We start from the raw sequence: 19,355 nt of genomic DNA on the forward strand, positions 1-19,355 counted from the left end.
TTCGACTAGTTCTCCGCCCAACCACTACCAACACCGCTATAATATCCACACTTCGACCCTCGAAACGAATGGGAGAGGGAGAGAGAGAGAGAGAGGATGAAACGAGATAATTATTAAAAAAGTTCCGGCGGTGTCCATCGACGTCGACATTCCAGAGAAAACATAAGCGGAATATCAACCACGAAAAGCAATCTCCCGTCGCGTCCATGGAACGAGCTTCTCCATGCAGCGAGCTAATCAAACTTTCCAACAACGCCGCGGCTGCACGCCAGATCCTCTTCAAACTCTATTATTATGTTTAGAGGAAGATTTAGGGGCTACCGTCCAGGGATAGAAAGAACGAGAAACAGTGAAGGAGGGAGAGGATTGGATCGAAGGGTTCAAGAGAGAGGAAGAGAAACAGAAACGGCGGCCATTCAGATGGAAAGGAAAGTCACGTGAGCACGTACAATATCTTCGAGGAATCTAAAATCGGTCATTCATCAGGAGCAAGCGTACGTTTCACGTGTTTCACGTGTTTCTCGTAGTATTTCCTCGATTCATAGCGATATATTTATTTCAACGATCGACGAAAGCCACTTCGACTAAGAATTCTCTTCCCACAGAAAATATAGAATGATCGTATGTTTGTTCTTTTTGACTGGAACTAGGATTAAACGGATAAAAGCGCGATGATTGGGAATTTTCGACTGTACGATTCGAGAGCTGTTGTCTGGAAGATCGAATTTATTTATTGGAATTTCTCGGGAGGGAAAGGAAGAGATCGTGCTCGGAATGAGCTGATCGAGAATCTGACATTTTCTTGTATATTCGTCTTTGTAATTAGAGAGCCCTTTTATAACAGTAATATTCCAATGTATCCATCCTGACTTCTTCTTTTTTTTTAAATAAAAATTGCTCGTTATAACCCTAATTCCTTGTAAACTCCTCCGTTGTGGCTTCATCATATTCTCATTACACGTCTAAAACAACGTATATTTAAAGAAACAGCAAGGTTTTAACACATACTCGTTACCGAGCGCATAATTTTCCATGTTTTCCCCGAAGGAACAACTTCGACGGATCGTTTTCCTTGGAAATATGATAATGAAGCTCGCGTGCACCTCTTTCGCGTTACATTATTCCACGGGAATCGCTTCCGTTGACGCACGGAAGCCAGTTTTCGATAGCTTTACACCGCGCTTTCCAAATATCTCGAAAAAAAAAAGACGCGATATATCGAGGGGAAACAAAACGACCGTGCGTCACTTTCGCTCGTTACGAAAGTTGCATCCCGAGAAGGGAACGAGCCACGCGAATCAGCGAACGGTTTTTCCTCTCGCTCGAGAACTTTGTCGTGGAATTAAGTATACATGTTCGGGACGATCGAGCGATCTTCGACAGCTGAAGAAATTTCACCTAGAATGACGCGCGACGACCCAGATTTCCCGTGCTTAATAACAAGCCGTGCATCCAGTCGAAGGTAATCGAAGGTAGTGGAATAAAAAGAGAAAGAAAGGACAAGTACAACTTTGTCGATCTGCTGATCTTAATATGGCATCGATTAAAAATGTTTACGATCATAAGATACGAGATCTTTTTGGAATAGATTAGAAATCCGTGAAGTTTAGTGAAAAAATAAAACTAATCGCAATGGATTAATGTATAACGATATCGATTTTATTACTCGAGTTAGGAATTGGTTGTGGAAGGTAACCGTTGAAGGTTGTGGAAGAGTGGAAGATTTTATAATACAAGATACCAGTGCACGGTGGGCAGAAATATGATAAGTAGCCGTGAAGTACTTCATACGGAGGCTAATTTCACAGCAATTTACACTTTGCAATTTCTTCTTCGTAAATTGTTAGTGTCTCCTCATTTAAGATTCTACTTTCGTAATTTCATAATTATATATAGAATATAATGGTGTAGTTTCTAACATTCGAATGTTCGTTCTTTTTCTTTTTTTTTTTTTTTGTAAAAATGTAATTACACGAATGAAAGCGTGTTCTTTTCCTTACGTTATACAATTTCGTTTCGATTTCCTTGGTGCAAGTTTCATATTTTACATTCTTTCTCACGAAAGTCTTACAGATTTATCAACTTTGTGGGTTACATATAATTTCCCATGTTCTTCTGCGATATATAATCCATAGATAAAAATTTCATTTCCCCTTCGCAACGTACAATTTCGTTTTGATTTGTGCGCTCGACAAGGTTCGTATTTTAGTCGTCGCTCACTCTAACGTCAAAATCGAGACTTCTATTTAAAAGAAAAGAAAAAAAATAGAGAAGAAAGAAACAAAAGACACTTCTACCTCACATTCGCGAAACATCTTTAAAATATTCGACATGTAAAACCGAAGGAGCAAACCGTAAAGGAGCTCTCGCGCGAAGAACAGGGACGAAAAAGAGTCCGCAGGACCGGTAAGAAGAGCGATACGTCTTCGTTCCCGTGACTGACGATCATTTTCCAGTGCGTGGCAATCACGAAACCAGGCGATCATCTGGCCTGCGCGAGCAAGAACGAGAATTCACTCGGCTTTATGGAGAAATAAAGTCCCTCGGCTCTCTCCCCTGCTCCTCGCGGAAAGAGGAACGCCGTGTTGGCGTTCTAACCGTGAGCGCGTCTTTCTTTGCAGAAAATTATGGTGTACCCTTGTATGGGCTAAACAAAAGATCACGGACACCGGCAAAAAGCCTCGATGCCTAAACATGCGCGAGCTACTGCGGAATTCCACTGTGAAATGGGGTCTAACAGAAACCTTGTCCACGATAAACTAATTTACGCCGCGAGATCTCTGCCGTGAGCGCAATTACGCGCAAGATAAATGAACGGCAACGCGTTTATTCTGCTCACGGTCGAGAAACGCATCGAACTTTACGTTATAGGGTAAATTAGAGGAGCATTCGGTGATTTTGTCTAACGTTCCGTAGCATTGTGATTCGACGAAGATTGAAATATTTATCGTTTATAGATACAATTTGTGTCGTTATCTTTTAATATGTTTCGATTGGCTATCGATGATCTTCATAGCTGGAGAAACGTATAAAGTGACGCGCGTTGTACGTACGAAGAAGGTTAACAGTCAAAATTATACTAATCCGATTGTATTATTCTTTAAATTTATCTGTTTCTTAATTCGCATTTTATCTTTCGTGTGTTTAATTACATGTATGATTAATAAGAAGTTGTTTTACTGATTAAATTAACATTGTAATGAAAGATACGAAATAACTATTCTTGGATATTCCTCGGATAGGATGATAACAGGCGTTCAAAGGGAATTTATGATTTCGTTGGTTTTTGACGCTGTTATTATGTATCGTTACCATGGTATGCAGTGCGTAATCGTATCATCAATTAAGGACCAAATACGATGTTATATCGCTGATAATTTGTAGCCACATTCGATATTGGCATGTACTGCGTTTTACTACAACGAGTACTAAAATTAAGGTCTGTTACAAATTAGTGCACGCTGCAGTAAATCTAGCATAACATTATGTTTAATTCTCGATGTGATCGACCTGGAACCCGTTTAACCAATTACGTACCAAGGATTTCGCCTTATGTACCGATCGAAGGTTCAGTATACTGAATTCAATTACGCCAAAGGTAAAATACGAATGTTGCTGCAACATCTACCACGATCCACTCGTCCGAGCGTTCAGCGAAATTGAAAAATATATCAAACGTACACGCGGTACACTGGTGCAAGATTTTTACCACGAATGTTCAAATATTTTCAATATGATCGAGAAAGGATGGAAAACTTTTGCCTCGTAACGTGCTTCTTATATGGCGATCAACATCGAAGAAAATGTCGGATCGATTTCGGTATTACGAAAACGAAACAAACGCTGGTAATACAGCGTGATCTTTCTTTCGCAAGAAAGGAGAAAAGTATGCATAAATTGTATATCGGTGTTCCGGGAACGAGCCAGTCCGGATTCACAGTCCAGTTAGCTTATCGAGGACGATTAGAATCGCGATTCCACTAAGAAACGAGCCAATAAAATCGCGAATTCCTTCGTGGCTATGGCTACAACACACCTCTATGTTCGATCTATCCACCGAGATAATTCTAAAGATCCTGTATCTTTCTCTCCGTGGACGCTGTGCTTTTTGTCCGGTCGAATCGATCGCATCGAATCTACGCTCTGTTTAACCGCTTTCCGTCCGGGCGTCCGCTGATTTCCTGTCGTCCGTCGCACGTTCACAATTGACTTCCGGCCAGTCGACTCTCCCCCACGCCATACTATCTCGCATCTGGACAAAAGCGCGTTGGAAAACTACCGCAATTATTTTGCGCGTAAATTTTATCGCGTTTTATGCGAGTAATAACATGGAATGGAAAATTCGTATAATATAGAAATATACAGAAAGACGAGGATTTAGCAACGTCTCTTGCATTCGTCACCTAACGATTACCAAATAATCTTGCCAGAACGATCTCGTAGACATATAACCTTAATATATAACTAACGTAATAAATATTGCTAAATAAGCAGAAAGATTACGAGCATTCGGCAACGCCTTTTACATTCGTTGTTTCGCTAAACAATCTTCCCAGAACGATATTCGCCGTCTCTGTTCAGCTGACCTAATACTGCGAGATCCCACGAAGAACTACAACCGATATTAATTAACATCGTAATCTCCATCGATGTCTCGATAAATCATCTGAACGACAGGCTCTGAGAAACATTTCCGCCAACTGTGGTGCCAAACTTTCCGACATTTGCTCGCGCAACAAAGATCAACGAACGTCGATGTACTAATCCAAAGCTGAAAGATCAGTCGATGACCTGCCGTGGCGTCGATTGCGCAATCGAGGGACACGTTCGTCTCGGCAACTGGCAATAATTGGACAACAGGTTGATCGTTCGAGGCAAAGAGGTCTCTCCTTCTCTCGTGGCTTTCTCGCGGTCGTCCTTGACACGCTTCGACCGAGTCCTTGCCAGTCCTTAAGCTCTAAACGCGACCGAGATGCGGGCCCACTCGAGACCAGCCGCGCTAATCTCTAATAAAGTCAATCACGCAGAGGTGTAGGTGCGCCCCGACGCCTCTCAACGTCTAAAAGGCCAGCTTGAAACATGGCGAACAACGAACGTCGAAGAAACAAGTCGAGCTTTATGAAAGTAATTAAAAATCTACCGCGTCAGCCAACTCGTTAGCCAATCAGACCGTGTCGTAGGCGACGCCTGGTCAATAAAAAAAAGGTCCCGTTGAAACGTTCTCTATTTTGAGGACGTGACAAGTATGGTAATAGTCGCGTTTCTGGCGATACTCTGTGAATTTAATAAAAAGGACGTGCTAACGAAAAATCGATACTACAGATAGGTAGACTCTGTAAAATCCAATCTTTCTTTCCTATATGATCTTTATGTTTGCATGGATTTTCAAAAAACACATCATCGAACATTCTGGATAAAATTAAACGGAATCCTAGAATCATCTTACGTTATTTCAAAATGAACAACTTACGCTATCCCGTTGACGCGATAATCGAAATACGAAATAAAATATGCTACTAACATAACGTGTCACATGGCAAGCAACGTTTTAATACCTAGAAACGTTACTTTCCGATCACCTTTTTACAAAGTTAGAAGACCATAACTTTAAATTACCTATTACGGCACTTATCATCGGTAATAACACGCTTTTATCTGTAATTTAATTATTACATTGCATTGTGTAGAAGGCAGCCAGGTGTTGTCCGGATACTTTCGCGTGATGGTGTACATACACTACGTGATCGTATGGCCGACGTACGCTGTCGGAATACAGGAAGCCAGGCAAGATAGATGTCCGTTTAGATTCAGTAACGAGGCGGATCTCTTATTAGAGACGGTTTTCGTTCAGAGAGAGAATCAAGAGGAGGAACGGCGAATCGTTAACGTTCTATCGCCGCGAATTCATTTCTTCCGTGCGGTAATCGAGTGTAAATGCGATTCGACGATTCCCCTATCGCGGAACTCGCCCATGAAATCGTCCGCGGGCAAACCAATTTACATCGTCGAGTTTCTACCCGGCAACGTAAATCTGACGTCTTTCGAACGCAACAGGTATTGCCCTCTGACTGTGTCGGAACAGAGCGACGATTAGACTAATGCCGCGTTAACTGTTCATCGCTATCCTCACCCTTTGAAACTAATTTCGTGATGCACGATGTTTGGCTCAATTTCTCTCCTCTGAATTTTTTATTCCAACAAAGAAAAAGAAAGAAAAAAAGAGGAAAATAATCGTTTCTACATCGTCGAAATGTCTCGCGTCTGTGGCAAGAAACGACGTATCTTAAATTTCAAAATCGCTAAGAAACCATGTGTGTCTTGATAATCGTCCGGACAAGATCTCGACTCGTGACCATCTAACAAAACAACGCTGTATACTGCCGCGATTTCCTCTTAATCGCGATTAATCGATGCCGTTTGACATTCCCAACAAAAATGTGTTAACCCATTGGCGCAAAAATATTTTTATCTTCGGAGATACTTCAATTCTGATATTGCTAAGAATCCATATATATATGTGCGTCTTGATAATTCATCGTACAAGACGTCGATCCGTGATCATCTGACAAAACAACGCTTCTACGATTTCTTTTTAACCGCGATTCCAATTCCCTTCTCTCTACATACACACAGATTCCGTTCACCGAGCAGTGTTTGCGGTACGATCGACGATTTGTCGAGGCAGCATCGAGACTTCTACGTGCAGCAACTGAACACCAAGAAAGAGTCTCACCTCGTCGTAGCTTCGTTTCTCTCTTACCGGTCTCGAGACACGAAGAACTCGCTCGCGTGCATCACACGGGGAATCCCACGCATCTCGTCGTCTGCATATCCCACATCCGGTGTCCATTCTGGCCACCTCGACCAACCCTCGCTCTTGCATTTCTGCTTTCCTCTCTCGTCCGAGAAACCTGTCCCCACCTAGCATCCTGGTATCGAGATATTATCGCGACAAGAAATCGATCGACGAAAAGATTAAAGAGTGAGTTACGCGTCCACACGTTCGTTTTCACCGCCGCAGAGAAATATCTATTACCGATCGGTACAATTTTTTTCTCTTTTTTAACAGCCTAGGGGATCAAGGACGAATCGGTTCCACCTGCGAGATCGTGTTAATGGAGAAACCATAAAACGACTTCTTGAAGAGTTTCTGTCGAGAATTCTGGATCTTAATAGCCGAAATAATGTTATAGGAAAGCTGAATTTACACTTGGAATTAATATTAGAATAGTTATATATTTATTTTATGGACGATTTCTAAGATGTTCATCGATACACACTTGCACGCGTCTCGGCACTTTCTTCCATATCCGACTGTTAACCGACTGAACAGTTTACATTCATCTGTTTTCGAGACGTTGCGCACATACATACTTCCACACACTGATACTCACATACAAGTATCTCTACTACACATCTAACCCAGTCCAGCACACAAAATTATACATATCCGAATAGTTTCAATACGTCGATTGCCGGATGAATTTCGTATGGCTGGATCGTACGAGTGCTTCTTTCAGCGTGAAATTTTATCACGTATTTCGGCACGATACGTTATATAAACCTACCGAGAGATAGCATTTTCGATCAGAACTTTTAGGTTCTCATCGCTGTGTCTACGAATTTTCGTGTAATAAGAATACGAATTGAAACAAATGGATTTGTAGCGTTTAGCTACTGGCTATATAAATAGAAATAAATATGTAGGTATTTTGTACATACCAAGTTGCTGAAAGATGTTTTTACTTGCCGTTACACTTTTTCAATAAGCTTACGACATACATCTTAATAACGAAATATCGTAAAGTAATTTGAGCGCGCCTGGTACGTTACGCCATTGCCATGGTAATAAGTGTGCTGAATTTTGCAAATATGGCTATTTCTTGAATTCAAACACTGAGAAATCTGGCGCCTGTCGCTAGTAATTTTCACAGCGTTCGACTTCTTCGTGCAGACTTTTTTTAGCTCGCCACGACATTCAAATAATCCACGGACGATTAACACGTTCGATTCGAGGTAACGCATATAGGAAATGTTTTTATCGCTTGTACGTCCATTGGACACGGAATCGTATCCCTTTTTATCTTTTAAATTGTACTCGATTCTAGCCTGGTTTTGCCAGGTATACGTTACTTTTTGCCTGCAACAGGTAAATCGACGTAAAAGCAAGAAACAGGCATTCGACACGATAATTGAGAAGCAATGTGAACGTGAAAAATCCGCAGCCTCGATTCCAAACGACCGGACCGTCGAATAATCGATTCCATCGACTAAATTGATGACACTAGCTCCACCGCGGGGCGTCTCTATCCGCCTCAACGTTTGACACGCCGACTGATTTCCAGTTTCAGTGGCTTTCTACTCAATTAACTTAGCGACCGCGTAACAACCGTGGAAAACCTCAAGAAACCTGGTGTTGCCCTGCGAATTCCGTCACGGAGGAGGCCATCCTATCACTTCGTCGCGTTTCAGACTCTACTTGCCACGATGAGCCACATTTACGGCCTCTTTGCGCCATCGTCGACAGAATCACGTCAAACGATCCTTTTTAATCCTATCAGCCCTTTGGTTGGATAGTCATAATGATAATCGTGATGGCGCAATAGCTACCGTAATAACTGGCTCCATTGCCAGTTTTCATAACAAAAAAAACGTGTGTACTGCATCTGTTATTATAAGAAGTTGATTATACTTTTACGAGTTATGAAAACGTGTTACGGCAGTACGAAATTAATGGGACGATGCGTTTAAATGATAACGGAGGTTACATTAAGGTTAAACGATCGACCTAAATGTACCTATCGATTATAGGAAAAAAGAAAAAAGGACGGAATTCGCGTTGGAATTGCATAGCGTGAAAACCATCGTTCATCAGCGTAAAAGAAAGTATAGTTCGAGAAAGAACGAACGATCGACGCTCGATCGAGCAAAAGCGAGCTTTACCTAGTTCCAGATGCTCGGTTTTCGTTCTCAGCGGTTCTTCTCGTCTCCTTCCCACGACCGGTATCCATCGTATTGCTCCGTTTCCACGCGTAACCACAATTAACGAAGAGTTTTCAACGCGAATCCAACAATTAAGTGGTCGTTAAACCTCCGGCCGGGAAAAGCCATCTTACTCGGTCGTGTTGACTGAACAGGCCAACCTGACGTTTCCGTTAATCGATAGGTGCAAGAGGAACCGTGGAAAAACGAGCAGAGGGCGAAAGAAAGCCGGAGAAAACGAGGAGAAACGTTTTTCAGATGGACATTGTGCACGTACGGTGAATCGAAACAATTTACCAGTTAACGATCGCTTACCTGGTCCAGCAGGACCACAGGTTGTGCAAATATCGCAGAACCATCTTACGTGTCTTGTTTTTAAACGGCGATTACGTGAAACGGATCAAGAAGGTCCCGGGGAAAGTGAAAGCGATGCTAATCGATTCTTAAACGTCGCCGACGAGATACGAAATTTATATCGGAGATCGATACGATAAGATTTTCCATCATATACAGGAAATAACGTGGAGAAGAAACGGCGAGCTTCTTTAACTTTCCGACAACTTAACGTTTAATATGTAACGTTTTTGACCGCACTCGACTATCCACAACGCTATTCAACCTGATAATCAAATCCGTCAAAACTAATCTTTCACTGTTCGATCGTCATTACGCGCAGACATGCCGTGAATCTCTTAAAAACTACCCTTTAACGTCTGATCAACAAATAGTAATATCCAGTCACGGTGCGTGGTCTTTTTGTGTCGGCGAACCTCTCTGCAAATCCGCCAGCTTGAAAAAAGCAAATCAACGTACGATCGAATGCCCCATCGGTGGGGCAGTCGTTATTCCACAATGTCCCCTGTGAAACAGAGAAATCAGAGAGGGCTGGCGAGCTGTGGGGAAGTTGCTACTACGCAGCAGGCAAGCGTAGAATCGCAACGTATCATTATCATTGTAAAGCATTCGTACGATTTACCATCATCGATCATGCTCGGGACGCAAGAAATCGAAAAGCAGCGGCAGCACCGGCAACAGCAGCCGCATCGTACCAAGAGAGAATCATTACGTTACGCAAGATTAACCCACCTCCCTTGTCTCTCTCTCCCTGCCCTCTCTTCTCCGTCAGTTCCCTCTCCTCGCGTGTTACGTCGATTACCCGCTCGCATGTTTTGCAACAACAATACAGCTGTGCATACAAATGCATACAAATAACCCGGCTGGTTAACTTCGAAAGAATTGCCCAAGAGAAGCGTCGAGGAGGTCGAAGACGTGGGATCGAACGCAGCCTGTGTGTTTCGTCGTCGTTACCTCGTCGTTACCTCGTTGTAGCTGGAGGAAGAGGTAATAAGGAGAAAAAAGAAGCAGAAATATAGAAGCGGGCATGTATGAAAGTACAGGGTGTTCCTAATTTTTCTAACCAAACTGTAGGAGCGTAATCCACAAGTGGAAATAGAGGGAGAACGTTATTCAGGCTGTCGCGAGATACGTAGGGAATATTTAGAAGGTGAAAATGTTCAGACGCGAAAACGTCGCTGAGAATTATTTTCCAAGTTGCGAATAATTTTTCTATACGCCAGAAATATTCTAGTTTCGATTAATTAGTTGACGAAGCTTTTTTATTCTGTTGGATTTATTTGTACGATGTTCCAGTCAGTGTCTGATCGAATGAACTGTTCTACTTGTCGCAACGTGAATTCGTATGTGAACCAAGTCTCATATGACTGCTGTTGGCTGAAAACATTGGAAACACCCTGTATATGCGAAATAATTAGCTACAGACTCCTGTTGTACACCATTGTTACCACTTAAATCACTAACGAACCTGCGAGTGCGAGCTGAGAACACACATCCTTCGTTCGTGGCTCGCGCGATAAAAATAACGAGGAATCGTTGGGAGAGGAAGGGGTGGAAAAGAAGAAAGGAAGAAACACGTTGATCGGGTATGAGGCGGCTCTGTCTACGTGGTTCATTATGTAAAATGCTATAGCTGTGTCGGTTATTGACATTTCATGGATATTACGGCCCTCTGTTGCGTTACGTGGCGTTCACCGTGAACATTCCACCGCCACGTAACTTCTTGCTTTTCGATTTTCGAACACCGACAGGTGTTTGTGACATTCGACGTGTAAGCATGATATAGTACATAGTTTTGCTGAAAATTCAATATAATACAATAGAGCCTCCTATGTTCGATTTAATATATAGAAAACGGTATTCGAATAACGAAATACCGAAATAATAGAACAATTACTTTTTCGATGCCAATCTGTTAACAGTGGCAGATCTTAAACAAAAACTGTATAATTCAAAGATAAATTAATTGGAATATTTCGTAATAAAATAATACTAAAAAATAACAAAATAAAATAAATACTGGTAAAATAATTACTAACTTAAATTTGACGTTTGCGACAACTTCGGCGTCGCTGATAGACTCACGTATGTATAATGACGCGAGGAAGATCTAAATAATCTGTTATCGTTCGAAGGTGTTTCTATAACTGGTTATTTATCTGGAATTATCTTGCCTACAGATTAACGTCCTTCTCGCCGATTGCTCCCACGAGCTCGAATTAACCTTCTGCGATATCGTATCGAGGCGAAATCGACGACATACGACGTTTCCTTCTACACTTTCATTCCCATTTAGCCGCTGTTGGGCCTTTAATAAACGTACGAACGTCATTAAGAAACCTTTTTGCACGGAGACGTCGCGGGAACATGAAACGTCGCATGAAACGTAATTGTACATGAAATGTAATTTTATTAAAGCGTCCACCACTTTTACGTCGAAATATTAGCGAAGCTCCTTCGACAAAGTCTTTCAAGGTTCTAATTGTCTGATAATGTTGAAAATGACTGCGTGAGTTCGCGCTCGCCATCCATATACAGATGCGCTAGTTACAATGAATAGTAACTAGAAGATAGTTCTAGATATACAATCAATAGATTTAATCTGAGGTGTAAGTGTTGTCTGTGATAATTGTTGCGCTGGCTGTAGATGTCGCTGGGATGGGATACTGCTATTTTTCTTCCAGTTTAGATGCGTGGAAGAAAAATCGGACTCCGGGTCACCGGGATTTGAACCCGGGTCCCGAACCCGGTTCGTAACCTACGGCGCTAACCACTGCGCTACCGTCGTCCTACAGAAGTTAGTGTCGAGTGGCGGTATTTGTTGTCGAGTGCCGCCACAAATCGATAGGTTTAAGATGTTCTATCGTTTTTATCCCTAGTCCATGTAAGAGAGTGCAATAAAGGTTTTTCGGCTCAGAACGGTGTGATAGATTTATCCAAAGAATAAAATAATAGAAATTGTGATCCTACCTCTGAATACAGAAATAACAACAGTTTGTTTCAACGTCGAGAATCAAACAATCTCGTAAACGATGCATTTTACTATTTTATTGATAAATCTTCGACTTGTGCAGTCCCAATAAAACAATCGTGTAAAGCAATCGTACAAAACACAGGACCAAAAAATAGAGCAAACTCGTAAAGAGGCAAACATGGAAATCGTGTCAAGGTCAAGATGATCACACGATGCAACATCGTGGAAGAATCGTGAGGCAGACGGTTTCCTGACCTGACTCAAAGTCGGAATCGACTGACCAACCTCGAAATCCCGTGCCCCGCCGTCAGAGAGATACGAAAAGCGGACGTTTAAGGTGGATAAGCTTGGAAAACGTGGGTGGATGTAAACGTAGGTGTATATAAGGTAGACCGATGTCGTGATGCGCACTTGTCGAGAATGACTAGTCGAGCCTCCCGCTCGTGGTTGCCCCAGGGCAATCACACAGGTACAATGTGCAACTGTAGGGTCCCGTGTATGTCCCATCGTGTCAGTTCTCTACCTCTTTCTCCGTCCTTATACTCGGGTCAAACTCTTTTTTTACTTTGGTCTTCGTGCGGGTACTTTCTTGCTATCGGCACCGCCATCATTAGGAATCACTAACAGCGATCCAAGTTTCTCTTATTCGCGCCAACTTTTGACGAATACCAGGAAATCTATGCTTGGTCGGGTATCGCAAACGAGTACACTGGGCAATTTCTAAATCTGAAATCGTCGTGACGTGCGATTCTCTGGTGTAAACTACGTGCGACCGCGTGTAACGTAGGATCGGATTTATAGAAACGTGACACGTTTCAAGCATTGTCAATTGTAATAATTTCTGAAGTGTTTACAAATTGACGGAATATTTGTAGAAATTAGGTGTACAAGAAATTTCGAGAAATTTGCCGGGAGAGAAAAACCTACGAAACTTGGCCAAGCTGCGAAAAAGTAAGAAACGTAGGAAGCAGCGCCGGGGGTGCAGAGAGGAACGTGCGCGGACTTCGATTCTCTCCAAAACAAGAAAATTACCGATAACCTGACGCACATGCAGAAGAACCAGCTCGTTTCTTGCTTTCGTACGACGAACCTCGAATACCAATATGTCGATACCCACGTTGTTCGATATCGGGTGAAAACAAATCGTCGTTGTACGAACGAATGAGCTTTCCTTGACTGGCGGCCAACAGACGGCCAACTTCGATTTCACGGTCACCCGGTCGTTGGAATTCTAATAAGAATTTAATGGACGAAACGACGCCAATTCCAGCGTAACTGGCCTCGGTCTCGGCCACTTTCCATCGAGGCCCGTTCCTTCGTATCACTTTCGTCTGACTCGCCGACACTTCCTGCAACCAGCGTTGCTGTTTGTTCGGTTTCTAACTTTGACCAGCTTCGTCACACGGTTGGAGAAAATTCCAATTTTTGGCAAAGATTTTAGCTTTACGACCATTTGGGTACCGACGGTCGAGTGATACGTGACTTGATGAATTTTTAACACATTTAGACAGCGTACAATTTTACCTTTCGATTCATCGTATCTCGATAGAAAGTGCGTGTGTCATAAATCCCGTAGTTTCGCCTGGCAATTTCAACTTGCCGAGGGTGACTCTATCCCCCTTCTAGAGAAGAAACGCGCGCTAAAAACGAAGAAGAGAGAGCTCGAATTATTAAAAATCCTTGAGAGAAGACGGACTTGCTAACAAGGTTTGAACGAGACATCAGAGAGAGCGAAGGCTCCGATAGCAGTGGGCTAAAAATAGATTTAAGAATTAGATTCAAGGACCAAAAATTCGTCGATTTTCTTCGCCATCGCAGTAACCTCAAATTCGATGGTTTTTCAAACGAGCTACGAATCTTTGGACAATACCGTAGGATATTTCCCGAGTCTCCGGGCAACCCTAACGCTGTATCATAGCTCCACCGATCGAAACGAATAACGCCGACTTTCAACCGGCTAACGACCTTCCAATAAAGCGTGCACGATAAAATAGCGAGCCAACGGATAGTCGGAGAACGCGTGCACAGATAAAACAGTTGAATATCTGCGTTCCATCTGCGAAAAGGTCGTCGACGTCTATTTTTCGGTGTTCGTTATTGTCTCGATCGGCACGATCGAAGGCTGTTGGCGCGTAACGAGCCCTAAAATGTCGCAATATAATTCCGCTAGTGTGTATGGCCGATACCGGGCAATACGTTTCATTGTCATTAGCCTAAGGGTCGCCATAAGAGAGAAATGGAAATCGATACGGAAACAATCGAGCACGGTAGCTGGGATAGCAGACCGGCTTCTATGTACGATATGCGTGAACCACCGGTACCGTTACCAGAGTTACATGCCCGTTCACCTTAACTCGACAGTTGAATTCGTTAGCGGGCTGGATTACGAGTAATGTGACGCCGGAATATTCCCTTTTAGAACCTGGAGAAACGGCGCGCTAGAGCGAGCCCGGCCAGAAGGGAACCATGCAATAGCGCTTGTTTTCGCTGTACATGGCGATCGTTAAAACTCCTTTTCGTTGGTCGTCATACGGACGATTATGGTGGTTCATATTTTCTAAAGACGGCTCTTAGGATGCTGAGTCGGTTCTAACGATTCCTAGAAAGTGAAACTTTCGCCAAGTTGAGCAAAGACGAAGTATTTGGACGGTGTTTCCATTACTCGTACGACTCGTTCAACGAAGACGAATTCTTATAGCCCGAAACTGTATTGCGTAAAAGCGAAAATTTCCATGGAATTCACTTGAAGTTCTGACTTGTTCGCTCCACGATGGTGTAAACTTTGCCGGATCAATTAATGAGAGATCGAAGCGCGACTCATCGATACCTGTCCTGCGAATCCAATGGGATCACGAAAAGAGCAGAGATTTGCGTTACGTAGCTTCGTTTCTACCAGATCGCTTTTACTATTACGACACAGAGTGGTTTGTCGTTAAACAATTATTACGCTCGACAGGAATGAACTCGTGCCTTAAGTTAATATCGGGGGAATTCAAGTGGGTGATAATGAACGAACAAATGTTTACGTTAGAATATCGGTAATAAGTAAAAGGCAAATAAAAGACCTACTGATAGTCTGTGCGCTATAAATTAGTATTGCATAGGTGTTCCTTTCGTGTATAGTAACGTAAGAGGAATGCAACAAAGGCAAAATTTGAAATATCTTTTTTGGTTACATCCCTGTCTGGTTATTTTGAACACGATCGTCAGGCATACCGACGTGTTCGACGTGAACGACACGCATCATAAAACATTTGGACGCTTTTGTATCGAGCACAATGGAACGTCTCCCGTCCCGTTACTTCAAATTAATATCGATCTTCGTTCGTTCGATCGATCGTGTCAGAACCGCGTGCATACGGTCACGTTCTCGCCACGTGGGCGTTTAAACGAGCAACGAAAGGACAGACCGCGAAGTCGACCGAGCCGCGCCGAGACAGAAATAGTAATTAGGCAGGTCAAATTAGGTTAACCTTGAAAGGAAACGCCGCGCGAGATGTTTCAGCGCCAAAAATGGTCTCGAAAGTGGTTCGAATTGCCTCCGGATGGACGTTCACCCGATCGACGCGAACGATTTTCCTTCTGGACGACGTCATGCGTCAGAAACTCGTTCTTCTTTCTTCGGGTTTTTCATAAAGAAAGTTGGTTATCTTTAAAGGTAAGATTTTCTATACGAGTCACGCGTTATTTAACTGGATAAGTTCGTACGCAAAGATTTTTTACCGGCGTTAAATACTTCGTTGAGATATATCGTAACTGGAGACGAGGTTTCTTCAAACGCGCGTATTTCGCTTCATTTTTCTACTGATCCAAAATTCCTTCGAACTTTGCTTCCAGAAGATAACAAATTCCAATCGTATCGAGAGAATTTGTGCGAAGTAATAAAAAAAGACGCGAAGCTCTTAAATGCCCCGAGAGAATCGAACAAATTCCAAATATTTCAGAAGGAAAGAAATGGACAAAAATTCTCTACAAACGTTTAAGAATCGCGCAAGGAAATAAATTTTGCAAATCTATCCATTCGCATTTTAATATTAAACACGATTCTCGTAATATTTTTGTACATTTCCCAAACGAAATTCTGCCTGTGCGTGTCTCGAACGAATCTGTAACTCGATGGATTCCCACAATTGCCAATTGCCCAGTTCCAAAGTCGCGCTACCATCTTCCTAAAACCACTGACACACTTGCCCCTATTCGCAAACTCTTGGTCGACCCACTGAGCGTGAAAACAGCGTGAAGAGCCGTCGCAGCATCCGCCGGGTACGGGAATAGAATCGTTTAAGCTTTGATACCACGGCTAGTTAGCGTCGACCGTTAACCGGTTAACAATGTCGCGACGGGTCGTGACAGTTCGACCGGGTCAATGAATCGGGTCGAATTCAATTTTGCTCGCTCGACGAGCCGACACGCGGTCGAAACGAAGAAAGTCTAGCTCTTCGATACCGATATCGATTTTAATCCGGTCGGACGAGTAAACAGAACGAAAGTAACCCGTGGACGCTGCCTGGTGTGTATCGACGTCCAATTTCTCACGAGAGTTTCTCGAATTTCAATTTCAGTATCGGTCGAGAGTCAAGTTGGGCAACGGTTAGCCTCCCATCGAATCTTTCCATCTGTCTGTCCCCCGTCCAATGTCCCTCGAGGCCTTTCACTCGAAAGACATGGACCTCGAAACAGTCTCTGCACGGATTCCTGTCTAGTACACTGTATTCAGATTTCGTCACCGAAATACGTACAGCGGTTCACCAAAGTGTCCGAACGCTTGTAGAAACTTTTCTTCCGAATATATTACGCGGATTGTATAAATGGTTTTGTACGGCATACGATGTGCTACAGTCATCACGATCACGTTGGTAAAGTTGGAAACAAACCGGATAGAGTTGCGAGACGCTTGTGGCGAACAGGCGCTTCAGAAAAATCGTAGAATTATTTAGACGGTCGATCGAATCGCTTGAACGTTCGTGTCGATCGACTGTGTAAATTAAAATTAAATAGAGAGATTAAAATACACAGAAAACTGACGATCAGAGAATATTTAAAGAAATTAATATTTGTTACTCGCGAGCGAAAACAATTTCCATAACCGATAATAGTTACCGGCAAGCAAACAAATTGTGGTTATTTATGACTGTTATTTCTGTCGAAAATCCTTTCAATTGATCTAATTTACGACTGTTATGTTTTCTGACATTTTCTATGCCAAGTATTCAAATACTGTGGCGAGTCGCTGTATACCTATCCGAGAGTGCGCTAAATTACCTCGATGGAAATCAATGGCTCCAGGGGAAGAAGGAAAAAAGACATCGAACTCGCGGAGGTTGTGAGAAACGTCCGAGTGGAGGAAACCGCGATACCGGAATAATTGACACATTTCAAAGTCGAGAGAAAATTCGCCTGCTACACTGGAGATCGATAACGTCGAACGTCTTGATTGCACCGAAATTTCGAAAGCAAACCGTGACTTACGTACCACTTCTATAATAGTAATGGTGAGCAGCGAGTTGAATGTCGGAATTTTTTTCGTTTCATGGGTTCTCGGTAAATAACAGGGTTTGATCTACTGCCTCGTAATTGAGGGTAATTCGTTTGCCCTTTCCGCTACGTGTCTTGTACGTTTGAGGTACTTGAAGCTGAATATCGGATAGAATAACTTGGTTATTGAGGAGAAAAAACGCTTAGCTTCTTAAATCCTGAAGATACACCATCAACCAAAAGTTATGAAAATCTCTAACGCTGTTTATATCGAATCTTCTTGTTAACAATCTCGCGATTACTTCGAAATTAACGCGACGAGTATAAAAAGCAATTTTCTTTGTATCGTTAGATGTTTCACAGAATGGTTTGCCAAAGTAGCACGATTTTAGCCAATTATCTTTCCTAAGTTCTTGCATTCTATGGGACACGCAGCGGACACGTAGAATTTTCTGAAGTTCTTCGATTCGACGCAACATGTGGCATAATTGCAAAGTATTGGCCGATACCGTAAATATCAAACCACGCAAAGACCTAAAAAATAGTAGCAGTCGTAAATTACAGTTTGTCAAAATTCTTTTTCTCGCAGACACCAAAAGACACTTAAACGGAGAGCTAGGAGAAACGAATCAGGTATGGAAACACGAGCTTACCTACACTCGCATCGTCCCTTCGGCTTATTAGATGCTCCTTAATAAGGTCTTGGTTGGGCAGGTGCTTTCGAGGACTGTTTAAAGCTCGTTACGCGTTAAGAGGTATCACGTAGACGGGTCGTGGGTCGCGACCTCCGAGGCCGAGCCTCTTTTACGAGGAGTACTGTTACTGACACAGTGGCACGCTTAAGCACGACCTCTCGACCGTCTCGCTATTCTCGAAAGCACCTGCAGTCGCATACCCTGGAAGGTACCACGCCTTCGTCGTGTGTTAGCCCGAGATACGAAACCGGACGACTGGTCGGTAATGACACCTCGCGAAATGGTAATTGCACAGGAAGAGAGGGGAACGTCGGGAAAGAAAGAAATCTCGTTTTTCGCGACCGGTCTGTGTCAACGTACTCCACGCAGCCAAGTCGAGTCGGTAAAGTCTCCGGTACGAGTGATACGGACAAAAAAGGAGGAGGAAATATGAGGCGAGAGATGTGCAAATACAGGCAGTTCTCATTTTTTCTGTACAAAGTGCAAGAGCATGATCTACAAAGCGAAAATAGGAGAAAAAGTTTGGTAAAAAATTTTGCTGTGAAACGCGCACAGAGGTTTTATGTAAAGTGTTGTACAGAGTTTTGCTGTAAAGATTCCTCTTTTTATTCGAAATTATAAGTTTCTAAGCCAATTATAAGTTTCTTTTTTCAATACCAACTTATTAACACCTATTGTAACATCGATTACGAACCTTATCCTTATCTCGAAGCATAGTAATCGCAGGTCCTTTGCTATTCCCTTTAAATTTCGTATTTTTCTTACGAGTTGTAATAGAGAAACGATATATTTTAATATAATTTATCTGTGTAGATATATATATATGATACATTCTGCCGTATCAAGGTATTCTACGGAACCAGACAAGTCGCTAA

At 42.6% G+C, this 19,355-nt stretch overlaps 1 protein-coding gene across 5 annotated transcripts in view; it reads right to left on the reverse strand.

Annotated features, from left to right (window-relative positions):
- Positions 1 to 19,355, reverse strand: part of LOC117205859 (protein outspread) — a 211,795-nt gene that overhangs the window by 150,995 nt on the left and 41,445 nt on the right. The window lies entirely within an intron of this gene.

This window comes from Bombus bifarius, unplaced genomic scaffold (genome assembly GCF_011952205.1).
Source record: "Bombus bifarius isolate JDL3187 unplaced genomic scaffold, Bbif_JDL3187 scf7180000007996, whole genome shotgun sequence".
In the NCBI taxonomy this organism is placed as follows: Eukaryota; Metazoa; Arthropoda; class Insecta; order Hymenoptera; family Apidae; genus Bombus; species Bombus bifarius.